Source organism: Siphateles boraxobius, unplaced genomic scaffold, assembly GCF_051911475.1.
Source record: "Siphateles boraxobius isolate OS27281-9 unplaced genomic scaffold, OSU_SipBor_1 99, whole genome shotgun sequence".
NCBI lineage: Eukaryota > Metazoa > Chordata > Actinopteri > Cypriniformes > Leuciscidae > Siphateles > Siphateles boraxobius.
In genome coordinates this window covers 2,303,377-2,316,290 of record NW_027509229.1, presented here as the reverse complement: position 1 = coordinate 2,316,290, position 12,914 = coordinate 2,303,377, and the positions used below count along the sequence as shown (strand labels likewise).

At 38.8% G+C, this 12,914-nt stretch overlaps 1 protein-coding gene across 5 annotated transcripts in view; it reads right to left on the bottom strand.

The window, feature by feature from the left end:
- LOC143733391 (uncharacterized) overlaps positions 1 to 4,894 on the bottom strand; it is a 71,061-nt gene extending 66,167 nt beyond the window's left edge. For 4 of the 5 annotated variants that reach the window (XM_077225094.1, XM_077225097.1, XM_077225096.1 and 1 more), the window contains exon 1: positions 4,427 to 4,894. The gene's annotated coding sequence lies outside the window, so the exon portion shown is untranslated. The remainder of the gene's footprint in view (positions 1 to 4,426) is intronic. The other variant, XM_077225099.1, reaches the window with a different exon arrangement.
- Between the last annotated feature and the right edge of the window lie 8,020 nt (positions 4,895 to 12,914).

Sequence of the window (12,914 nt, the reverse complement as noted above, 5' to 3'; positions counted from 1 at the left end):
TCACTGCATCTCTCACTGGGCCTGCTCTTCTCCCTGAGCCCCTTAATCTTACTCTTTCACGTCCAGACATTACAGTGTTTGTCTTTTTCTGTTTCTGTGTCCAAAAACATAACTCCTCAAAGTCCTCCGTTTACTGTATAAGTGTCAATGTAATAGAAAAAAATAACCCCTGCTACTGAGTCTAAGCCAGACTGGAATCAGCTATGGTTGGCCCAATTTACCCAACATAAATCAGCTACGGTGTGTCAATTATTCAATTGTTTGTTTATAATCAGCTGAGATATATTGTTTTTGAACTGATATAATTGCAGAAGCAGATGTTTTTATACTGTATCTAAGGTTTGGAATATTGTTTTTGCTATTGTGGGATGGTGTGTGTTAACATTTGTAAATACTACAAAAACAATCCATAATTTGTTGGGAGGTATAGCTTGTCTGTTAAGAAAATGTAAGCATTGTGGAAATGTGTTCAATGACTGCATATTGTGTGAAAACGACATGAAATGTGTGAATGGTATGGCCACAAAAGACCGATGCTGTGCTAATTGTGTTTAGAGTTTTGAAAATGTGACAACTGGTTGGAGAAACGCTTGTTAGCGACTGAAAAAAACTGTAACAGAATAGGTACCTGTTAGTTTTAAAATAATTACATTATAAATAATTTGCTTGTATATCTGGTTGTACCCCTTTATTACCCAAAACTTAACATATTGTTCCCTTATACCTACACGGAGGTACACTATAATTACAGAAACGTACACCGTAATTTCGGTTTACTTACGCAGTTGTTTGCGGGTCGTAATATAAAGTGTTACCCTTACATTTTATAAGCTCTAATACTTAATTGTGTCGTGGAGGATTTTCCTCTTTTTTTTTTTTTAATGAATTTTAAAATATAGGTGAGATTATTGAATAGAGTTTTAGTATGTAAACCTCTGGAAGTTAAGGTCAAACAGGATTACTGGGCATTGCTGTACAGTATAAGATCAGTGACGCTCTTACAGAAATCCTGATCTCTGTAGATCTTCATCATTGAGGCCAGCACGTGCCTTAAACACACACACACACACACACACACACACACACACACACACACACACACACACACACACACACACACACACACACACACACACACACACACACACACACACACACACACACACACCCCCACCCACAACATCCTGTCTTGATTAGCCAAAATGAGTACATTTGAGAGGAACATGATGCCATTGTGGCCTTACTGCTGTCACACTCTTAACATGATGAACACATAATGTGCATTGCTACATGTGTAACAAACGATTACAGACAGACAGAAGTGTGCCTTTGCTTGCATGCACCCACTGGATTGGAATGAACCGAATTCACTCATTTGGTTTTTAGAATCAATGTTTTCCGAGTCCACTGTGATTTTTTATTCTCTCCTCATGACATGATAGTTAAACATATACAACTTTTAGTTGTTGTTTTAAGGAGTGTGACCCCAGCCACACGAGATTGGGTTCGCGATTTTTGAAATATATATTTTTTAGACAATATTTTAGAAATTCTCAATGACAAAATTCATGACTGGAAAAATAGCCTGCAGGTGCATTTTGAAATGTTTAAACTAATAATCTTCTAATGAATGTCATTTCAGCTCTACTTTATAAGTATGAATTATCAAATGCATTGAAAGACAACAATTTAAAAGCACTGTAAAAGGTTTTGCTACAAACTCAACTGACTGGCTTCTCGCAAGTATGATTTCACATGAGTCTCTTCAGCCCTTACTGTACTTTAATTATGAGCTTCCAGAACTTCTGATTGAGGCTGTGTGGGACCTCCCAATGGAACTGTTTTCCACAAATTTAACTTAGAAATAAAAACAGTATAAATAACAAAAATAAATAACAGTTTTTTCTTAGTCCTTCTAAGTGCAAACAATAAGTGCAAGGGCAACCATGATTACAGTACTCTCTCAGTATTCAAGTGCAAACAGAGACCAGAGCCACAACTACACAGTCCAGAGACAGGTTTGATATTGGGAGACAGACTATTGTATGCCGCCTAATTTGCGTCAGGGAGCTCGTGTTTTACTCCAACTTTCAAATTCGCGATTGGGTGTACTCCGTAGTGGAGGTGCTGAGCGCATTCTACAAGATAAGGGGCCGTTCACACAGGACGTGTAATTGCTTTGTAAACGCGAGACGCTGGCAGTGGAATGGGGAAAACGCATGGTCTCGAGACGTGTTTTGTTTTTTAAAAGTTGAACTGATTTTAACTGGAGCGCCGCGTTTTTAGAATGCTGTGTCATGCGCGAGACACCGCAAAAGATGCAAGACGTGAGCGGATCGTTATACACACCCGTCTAGCGCGTGTTTACATAGAAAAACAATGGAAAAGTAGCGAACTGAATGGAAAAACGCATTCTTTGTGAACCGCCCCTAAGACATTTATCAGATGCTGTTGTGCAATGAATCATTGAACTGTGATTCCTGCTGCACTGTCAGTCTGTGTGCGGCTGCAACTCGTGCTGGATGAGCAGAGCAGACGTTAACAATTATTTACAACCGCTTTTATTTTTATAAACAGCAAAATGACAGAGGAGGCTAATGTAATGTGAATGTAGCGGTGGCATATGCTAATTTCACCCTCACGCTTCGTCATGGCTATATCGCGAGACAGCTTTTCACTCGACGAGAAATCTCGTCACACTTTAGTCTCGCGAGATCTCGTCACACCCCTTGTTGTTTCATACATAAAACATGTTAGATATAATCTGTGAATATTTGGTAGACTTTTAAAGCATGTGTGAGTAATGAATGAATAAATGAACGGATGAGTAAATGAATGTGTGAAACTAATTAAATAAAAATAAATAAATCAATATGTTGGATTCACATCAGTGATAAATGAGTCACTATTCTAAAACAATCACAATTTGTATAAGAGCATATGACCATCTGATGAAATTAGACTATTATCTCAAAACGAGCTATGTACAGTATAAAATAAAAATATGGGATTAATTGCATAAGATTCCTGCATACATCAGCTTACTAACTGAATTCAATTTGTACTTAAAGTATACTGAGTTATAAAAACATTAAAAAAGAATAATTTAATTTTAATTTAATTCAAGATTCTCTAACAACAAATTGTATACAGTCTATACTTTTAAGGATGTTTCTATATATTTTTACAGGTAAACAAGACAAAACACTTATTAAAATAACATTGTGCGTTCTTTTGTGAGTGAGACATCTGAGTCAAGAGACTGAACTAACAAGCAGAATGAGCGATTAACTAACCAGCCGACATTTCTCAGCCGAAGTCTGTCGTGGAGAAGCACACACCAGCAAAATTACTCTATTCACACACCCACAGACTCACTCCTGCTCTCTGCCTTCACATCGCAGTCACACACACACACACACACACGCACACACACACACACACACGCACGCACACACACACACACACACACACACACACTTGCACGCACGCACGCACGCACGCACGCACGCACACACACACACACACACACACACACACACACACACACACACACACACACACACACACACACACACACACATGTGAATGCTACTGTAAAAATAGGCATCTTAAAGAGGCAGCAGCCATCTGAGAATCACTGACAGTGACAGAGAAGATCTTAAACCATAAATATATTATAATGAATATGGGTTTGCATTTCATATTGCTATATTTCAAAAACATAAAATCTCAATATAAATATATAGGACACTTTATTTAAAAAATTTGATTTCAAGATCTGATGATATATACTAAACACATGGCTTTCACTATCAAAAATTCACTATGCAAATTTTTCATTCATCTTATACCGTGCAATTAAAAAATCTCTAATAAAAGTCTTACAAGTGTAATAAAAAAAATAAAACATAACAACAAGCAGCTGTTACTGTAAAAAAAAAATGTTTTGTCAGTGTCTTTTTTTAATGCCTGACAAAGGTTAGTTCTGGATTTTAAATAAAAAATATGCCTGAATCAGCCCTAATAAGTTATAACAGAGATAGTCATTTAAAGGTTCAGAAATTGGTAGATATTGCTTCATCATATAACAACTGCATGTTTCACTTTGACAGTTCAGAAGTATAAAACACAAAAGACGATCAGTCATTAGGCCCTATCAGCTTCCTTTATCTGCTTCTTTCCAACACTTTCAACGCTATCCTCGAAATGTGGCAAGTTACAAACCCTGTCTTTGCACGTTTCACTTAAAGCTGGTGACTTTGAAGAACACACTTTGAGTCACACATTGTCTTGTCATTGCTTGAATATCCGCACAACACCCACACAACATACCTCACACACTCCCGTATGTCTCGAAGTCACTCAATAACGCCTATTCTATCACACTTGTCAACACGAGCACACACATGCAAAAGTGTCCTACCTCTTTGGGTGTCTTTTTATGGAGAGAAATACACTGATTGATCATGGGAAAGCAGCAGTAGCACAGCAGAAGGGAATATCCAGCATGACGCTGTAAACTATGTCTTTTTCCTTATCTTGTCCTCACCTAGTCACTCTTTTGCTGTATCTTCTGTATTTTTCTGTCTCGCCCGCTGTGAGCGCTCTCTCTCTCTCTCTCTCTCTCTCTCTCTCTCTCTCTCTCCCTTCTCTCTCTCTCTCTCTCTCTCTCTCTCTCTCTCTCTCTCTCTCTCTCTCTCTCTCTCTCTCTCTCTCCCTCTCTCTCTCTCTCTCTCTCTCTCGGCTTCACACACACACGCACAGACTCACACACTTCAGCTCGCCCTTTGTGACCCCCTCCTATTTCTCCCTCTCTCTGTGGGTGTATAATTAGACTCAGTCCTGTCGTGATACAGCTTTCACTCATTGTGGGAACGTCTCTGAGCTGCTGGACGTGCTGGCAGGAAGCCGAGCAGCTTTGCTCATTAACCTCTTAAGAGCTGGGGAATGTACAGACACTGCCTGTGCCCCATTGGCCACTTCCCCTTCTTATCCCAGCCAAGGGCAGCTTTGATTGGCTGCTGAAGTACATGCTTCTATCCAGCATTGGCTACAGTGCCACATGCACCAGCTTGCAGCTTGTCTGCTGCTCTGTTTTACATTTAACCACCAACTTTTTATTTACCTATCTTACTACATTTACAAGTTAAAAAAACATACTAGTTTTGTTGTGATCCACTATTTAAAGCGTTGTTTAATTGATTGCTCATGGTGAAGTGTTGTCTAGCAGGTAAGACATTTAGTTGATCCCACAGATGAAGATGCTTGAAATATGTAATCATGTTAAAAATCATACAAATCAATAAGTATTTAAAAATAAATATTTTTGATGTGAGTACCACCTCAATGCTAGAGTGTGTTCTGAGTGGTTTCTATGGTATTGCTATACAGCTGCTTGTTTATGTGGTTTGCTATATATCTATAAAATACAGCATATCTTAAAAATTTCACAACTTTTTAAACATTTTTTTAATTTGAGATCAAGCGCAGCGTCAGTTCTGCAGGGCACTTTTGAGTTTATCTTGGAGTGAGAATTGTTTAGCAAGTTTTTTTTTTTTTTTTTTTTTTTACATCACAATGAATTTATTGTGATTGTCAAAACATTTGGTTACTAAACATAATTTTACTAGGTTTAGTGACAACATGTTACAATGTTTACATGGTACAATGACTGGTAGGCTACTGTTTTTATTATTGCTTGACACAAATTTCACAAATTCAATTCTTGTGATTTGATTCCAATCTTGATTAAATATAGATTCATTTGGATGCATAATAGGTACAGTAGATACATCAAAAGGTACAGTAGATACATTCCCAAGAAAAAGAAATCTCACTTAATGCTGTACAGAGAGCACTGTCAGCTGGTATAGTAATATAGTATAGTACATAATAATATAGTACACATATTTAGCAAAATACTCATCTCTATAGCTACATTTTAATTTTGCAAAGGGAGTTCTTGCCCAGAACAGAATCATACCGCCAATCCAAACTGTATGCTAATTTTCAATCGTATTCGACGTTAGTGGTCCTGACAGAATTGTTTTTATGCTCAAAAAATCAAATGGGGTATACGGAAAAATTGAAGAAGAAAAAACGTAACTTTCACAGGTTTGATTCTCAGGTAAATGTATTATATTTCAAGGGTCCAGATATGTTAATTAGAAAAAAAAGTGAATTTTTTTTCTTGCTGCATTAAATGGGACTTATTATGCCCCTTTTTACAAGATGTAATACAAGTCTCAGGTGTCCCCAGAATGTGTCTGAATTTCAGCTCAAAATAACCCATAGAACATTTATCATACCATAATAATAACTTTAATAATAACTTTATTTTATATAGCGCTTTTAAAAGTTAATTCTCAGAGCGCTTTACACAAGCAAAATTAAGAAAACACATACAAGAGGTAATAATACAAACAGAGTATTTGGCAATTAAAATAAAAACCAGAGAATACCATAAGATACATCTCATTAACAACCACCAATATCACCTTTCTCCAAATGCTTCCGTAAAATAATGAGTTTTAAGTGATGATTTAAACCTTTTCAAAGATGGAGCAAATCTTATTTCAGAAGGCAAGGAGTTCCATAACTTTGGGGCAACTGAAGAGAACGCCCTATCACCCATTGTTTTTTTGTTCATTACCGGGACAACTAAGAGACCGGCATCAGCCGAACGATGATTACGTGTTGGATTGTAGGGCATTAAAAGCTCGGCTAGATATTGAGGAGCGAGTCCATTCAATGCCTTATACGTCAACATAAGAATTTTGGTCAGAATACGTGCGGCAGAGTTTTGTACCCACTGAAGTTTGTTCAGAATAGAGTTTGATGCTCCTGCTAACAAGGCATTGCAATAGTAAATTCTAGAGAAAACCAGAGTGTTAACTGATTTTTTCTGCTACAGGAAAAGACAGCATGGGCTGTAATCTGGATATATTTCTAAGATGAAAAAAGGAAACTTTGACAGTATTACGTACGTGAAGATCGAATGTAAGATTAGGATCGAAAATTACTCCCACATTTTTTAATTTAGATTGGAACTGAATTACCGAGCCATCCACATGTATCGCTACAGGTTGCACTCTGCTTAAATGGTGAGGCGAACTAATAAGCATCACCTCAGTCTTGTCACTATTTAAACATAAAAAGTTTGCAGACATTCATTTTTTAATAACTGTACAGTTAGAAAGATGTGATACGGCCACATTTACATCAGATTTTGAGTGAACATATATCTGAGTGTCATCCGCATAAAAATGAAAATCAAGATCTAGAGACCTCAAAAGCAGGCCAAGAGGAAAAATATAAAGAGTGAAAAGTAAGGGACCCAAAATTGAGCCCTGGGGAACACCAAATTTTACCATGCCAGCCTCGGAAGCCATCAATAATTCATTTGTGACTATGACTAAAGCTGTCTCAGTGCTATGCATTTTACGAAAGCCGGATTGAAGAGACTCGAAGAGGTTATTTACAGACAAATGAGAAAGCAATTGTCAAGCAACTATACATTCTAAGATTTTAGCAATAAAAGGGAGACTAGAGATGGGACGAAAATTTCCCATATTCTCAAAGTCACAGCTATTTGTTTTTGGAACAGGGGTTACAGCAGCAATTTTAAGTGCAGATGGCATAACACCGTAAAACAGAGAGTCATTAATAATACTCAATACAGCTGGACACAAAAGAGAAAAGCAAACCAGCTGGTATGCTGCCATTTGTTGTAAATGCCCATTTTTGAGTGGAAGCATAAACATGCTGTTTTCGTGCAAATGCAAATGAGCTGCTGCTCCAAGCCCCCTTTCCAGAAGGGGGCGGAGCCAGTACAGCTCGTGCCTCAGATCCTCTGATAAGAACGTCTCGGGTTACGACTGTAACCCTCGTTCCCTGAGAAGGGAACGAGACGCTGCGTCGAGAATCGACACATTGGGGAACGCCTTTGGCGTGACGTGACGCGTCTGAAGCCTGTATGGAACTAGTCCAATCTTGATTGGTGTTGCGTCATGACGTCAGCCGTGACGTTGCATGTGACGGTTAGCGGAAGCTATAAAAGGGAACTTTTTATTTACCCACAGCCCGGGTCACAACCCAACCTCCAGCAACTCCTCAAAGGCAGGTGAATGTGATGATGGAGTTTCACATCCACCTGCCTCGATGTTCAAACTATCTGATCCCTCATAACCAGATAGCTCGAACATCGGGTCCCTCTCGCGGGTGGAAGAAGCCGCTGGGCGGGTCGCGAGCGAGACAATGGGAACTGGCCGATGAATGTTGAGAAAGGGCCGAAGCCATCTCAACATCCTCAGCCAGATCCCTTTGCGATCCCCATGAATGCAAGCGCCGCGCCGCCTCGACAGACGCGGGACCTGATCCATGGGGAGCGCGTGCCTGGCCTGATTCATCGAAGAGACCAAGGCGGGAGCGGAGCGTTCTCATGGGCAATTGTTCACATGCTCCGCTCCAAGACAAAGAACACAAAGCACGTGAGCGTCACCCTCGCTTAAATAATGCGGACAAGGGGACGCACACTGCCTGAATTGTTTAGTCTTTTCCATTATTACCTTTACCAAACAAACAACACCAAATAAGACACACAGTTTGACATAGACCGCTTGCTAAAGAACAGAAAGCTGCCATTGTTATGATCCGGTTCCCTTTTATAGCTTCCGCTCACCATCACATGCGACGTCACGGCTGACGTCTTGACGCAACACCAATCAAGATTGGACTAGTTCCATACAGGCTTCAGACGCGTCACGCTGAAGGCGTTCCCCAATGTGTCGATTCTCGACGCAGCGCGAGTTTCCTCGAAAGGGAACTGATTATCATCTCTATCGTGATCATGCTCACTTGACATTGCAGTTCGTCATCATCATGAAAGTGTATTATCTGCATGCGTCTTAAAGCCATATCCGTTTAAACTTCTGAGCGCACACATCCGAATCACTCACACAGAAAGCTGGATGTCCCGTGAGTATTAAACTAAGTTCTCTTTCACGTCTTATTGCACTTAAACTGTCAAATACACACAAGGTTAAGTCAAAAACTCACAAACATAAACACAGTCGGTTATGTCTGTGAACATAAACAGCAGGGACATAAATCGCATGTGTATGTTAGATCTGTGTATTAAAGTGAAAGCAGTGTAATATACCGTACCTACTGCTATATGTGCTATTAATAGGAATAAAGCAACAAAAGAAAACTGGAAAATCAATCACTGATCTTGATTAAATAACTAGTAGCTTTAATAAGAATACATTTTCTACTTGAATGCTGATGTGAAATGCTCTGACTATGAGATAAACGTGGCAGACTGCGTACGCTCACTTAGGGGAGGAGCTAAGCTAATAGGGCGGAATTTGTCGCCAGTCGAAGCAGCACACACACATAACAAGCAGAATGAGCGATTAACTAACCAGCCGACATTTCTCAAGTGCATTCCTGAACGTCTCTTTTTGAGATACTGTTTCAGATTTATGGGGAAAATAACAAACGGGGTAATTGGATTTTTACCACAATAGGGTGGTTGTGTACACACACTGCAGACACATGATTATGTTTAAAATCAATATAAAAGTGATTTTTGCATAATAGGTCCCTTTTAAAGGTTCACAAGAGCACATACGTTCATAATTCTTAAATGGAAGAAGTTTGGAACAAGTAAGGCCAAACTTAGCAACTTGGGGAGGGGATCAAGACAGATGACCAAGATCCCAATGGCAACTCTGGTTGTGCTTCAGAGATCACTTGTGGACAGGGGAGAGTCTTACAGAAGCACAACCATCACTGCAACACTCCGTGGATCTGAGCTTTATGGCAGAGTGACCAGATGGAAGCCTCTCATCAGCGTGAAAAGTGCAAAAAAGCACCTAAAGGACTCTCAGACTGTGAGAAGCAATATTTTCTGGCCTGATGAACCTCAAACGTCATATCTGAAGGACACCAGGCACCGCTCATCATGCTGTGATCCAGCCTGCACTTGTACTTATATCTCTGAAGAGACCTGAAAAGGGTTGTCCACTGACAGTCCCCATTGTACCTGACAGAGGTTGAGAGCATCTGCAGAGAAGAAAAGCAAAAAATCCACAAATCCTAGTGTGTAAAGTCTGTCACATCAAACCCCAAAATACTTGAGGCTGTGATTGCTGCTGTATTTAGGGTTCTGGATACTTATGTAATGTGATCCTTCTGTTCTGTTGTTTTAAACATTTGCAAAGTTATCCTAACCCAGCTGTGAAGTTGGCAACGGCTACATGTCTGCCCAAGCCTGGATGAATGTGGAAGGAGGAGTGGAGAAAGCAATGGCAAACTACTCCACTATCTTTGCCGAAGTATTTTATGGAGCACAACCAAATGTCTTCAAACATGGTGCTGATCATAGCAGACATGAACATGCCCAGAACTGAAATTGAAAGTCTGCTTTGACTGAATTGGTTAAATCATAAATCAAAGTTATCACAAAAATATTTTTTGCTTTGTCATTATGGGGTATAGAGTGTTGATTGATATGAAAAAAGATGAAGCCTTTTACCAAAATATGTTACAGTTTTTTACAATTGCTATGACAGATATTTCAATACTTTTAACAATTTTCCAAAACTCTTAACACAGTTAGCACTATATCCGTCTGTGTAAGCTATACTATTAACACATTTCTTTTTGCTTTAACACAAAATGCATACAATTAACACACATTTTAAATGCTTGAACTTCTTTTACACACAAGCTCAAGCAAGACCAAAACAATGGATTTTTATGCTTTAACACTGTATGTCAGAACAGATTACACCATGTTCTAAACCTAACCTTACATCAAGGTAAACAACTGTTTATATTGTGAATTTTTCACAAATATTTCCCCTGTATTTTATTCTATTGTTACTGAGAAACAGCTGATTGAATTATGCAAATATGGGACAATGTGGCATTTCACAATTCCAGTACAGTCACAGCCTGGTTTGATCCCATCAGAGGATGAAGTCCCCTTTCTTTGCCCATTACTCCCCTTTCCCTTTCTTAGCCTGGAAGTTTTTTGACCATCGTCCACAGGACCAAATGTCCCTCCTGGATGCAATGGATGCTGCATGCCAAGACATCCCAGCTGAACACTGCCAGGGAAATTTGATAAGGAATGCCAAATGATTATTCCCATGAAGCCTTGCCAGAGAAGTGTGTGATGTGGATGAGAACATGTGACCAAATGGAGAAGACCGGGATGATTAGAAGATGGCTTTTTCTGTTTGTATATGTTGTATTTTCACATACAGTAATACTGTAAATGGCAGTTATTGCATATTTTTGTTATCTTGCAGAAATGTCCTGTTGCAAATAAAGCCTTTACTGCACCAATTCTGTCTCTGTCTTCTTTTTTCATAAACCGTACATTCTACACTGCTACTCTGAGAAGGGTCATTCATTTTTTTGTATTGAATTTCTACAGCAAACCAAACAAAATGCACACATTTGCTAAACCCAAACAAAACAAAACTAAATGTCCCTGTTGGAAGAGAACATATGTTAGTGTTTTGGTAGACATGGTGTATTGTGTTAGTGTATTATTGTTTTTTGAAAATTAGTGTTGGAGTTTAGTTTACAGTGTGTGATTTTGAGCATGAAATTAACCGTTTTGCCAATTGTGTGTTGTAGGTGTGTTGGTGCATTAAGAGTTTAGGAAATGTGTTAAAAGTATTGAAAAAATTGTCATAGCGATTGTAAAAAACTGTAAGAAGGGATCTAAATACTTTTACAATGCATATATATATATATATATATGTATATATATGTATATATATATATATATATATATATATATATATTTAAATATTCATTCACAGTTTTTTTTATCTCACGCACATACATTTTTTTCAGGTTTTTTAAGTGACAGTAGCACCTAGTTTTCAGTGATTTATGCAACCTCACTGGAAGAGAAAATACACGTTCAGTGTGACTAACACATGGTCATCCAGTCACATGATCTGTGTGTGTGTGTGCGTGTGTGTGTGTGTGTGTGCGTGTGTGTGTGTGTGTGTGTGTGTGTGTGTGTGTGTGTGTGTGTGTGTGTGTGTGTGTGTGTGTGTGTGTGTGTGTGTGTGTGTTCCCTTTTGAGCTGTGGAGTAAAGAACAGAAGACTGAGGCCTTATTCTCATTTCCTCTCTGTCTCTAACACTCTCACTTCTGTCACACTGTGACATTATCCGATCACACGCACACACTCCTTGTCAGCAGTCAGACAATCGTGAAGGTTTCCAGTTTGTAATTATGCATTCACACACTTACTGAGGAAGTGGTCAATGTGAACGGAACAGAGGACATGGTTGCGGTGTCTCTGACACATCAATAGATGTTCCTTAAGGACATTCTCTGGTCAACTAATTGAGAAAGAATAAGAGAAGGCCTGTTTCAAACCCTAGTGAAGTGCTCACTGTCCACTATCCACAAAGTCATCTACTGTAAACTCGAGGTGATTTGCTCGACACTCACGTGCCACACTAATAGCCAGGGTTTGTATTAATTGGGGGAATGGTATTTCTTATAATTATAGTATTATTATTGATTCTTTTTTCAAGATTTTCACAGAGACCAAATTATCTATCATGCTTTTGCGTATTCTTTCATGGAGGATGCTCAAAACTTTTGCTTAATTCACAGATTGTTTTCATGAGTCACTGGACAACTTTATTTCAAAGTCCATGATGTCAACAAGTATTTCATGGTGGCAGCACCTACAAGTGTGTTTAAGGCTATTCCTAACCCATTGAAGTTGTGCAGCGCATTTCAAAGTGAAGAAGTGGTCAATAATAAAGTTTTTTTTGTAGCTTGGTAAACATTTAAAGGTCGGGTATGTGATTCTCTTTTTTGTCCATTTTTTCAAAATAACTTGAAATCCTATTCCTAACCCACTT